The 477-nt window shown below is 34.0% G+C and overlaps 1 protein-coding gene across 1 annotated transcript in view; it reads left to right on the top strand.

Annotated features, from left to right (window-relative positions):
- LOC109837887 (GDSL esterase/lipase At5g55050-like) overlaps positions 1-477 on the top strand; it is an 18,288-nt gene that overhangs the window by 15,016 nt on the left and 2,795 nt on the right. The window lies entirely within an intron of this gene.

Genomic DNA, 477 nt, shown 5'->3' with positions numbered 1-477 from the left:
GCTCTGATACCAAGTAGAAATATATAAAAACCCTAATTCCATAGATGAGATAATATGAGCTTATATAGGCCCTACAAACATATCTTACAAATAAGCCACTTAACTATACTTAATATGTCAACATTGTCTAGACACAGTACTTCTTTGGCGGCTAGGGTTTTGGTGGAGGCTCTGATACCAAGTAGAAATATATAAAAACCCTAATTCCATAGATGAGATAATATGAGCTTATATAGGCCCTACAAACATATCTTACAAATAAGCCACTTAACTATACTTAATATGTCAACATTGTCTAGACACAGTACTTCTTTGATATAAATGGCAAGGAAAAAGTGCCCTGTGTTGGAGAGCAGCTGTTGGAAAAAAGAAAGACTCTTATTTATGTTGGACAATTTCTATGGAATCCTCTATGAGAAAAATAAACAAGACCTTCTGGAAGGAAAGTAAAGAAATGAACCAAGAAAGATTAAAGGC

Source organism: Asparagus officinalis, chromosome 4 (genome assembly GCF_001876935.1).
Source record: "Asparagus officinalis chromosome 4, Aspof.V1, whole genome shotgun sequence".
Taxonomy (NCBI): domain Eukaryota; kingdom Viridiplantae; phylum Streptophyta; class Magnoliopsida; order Asparagales; family Asparagaceae; genus Asparagus; species Asparagus officinalis.
This window is presented reverse-complemented; position numbering and strand designations above follow the sequence as displayed.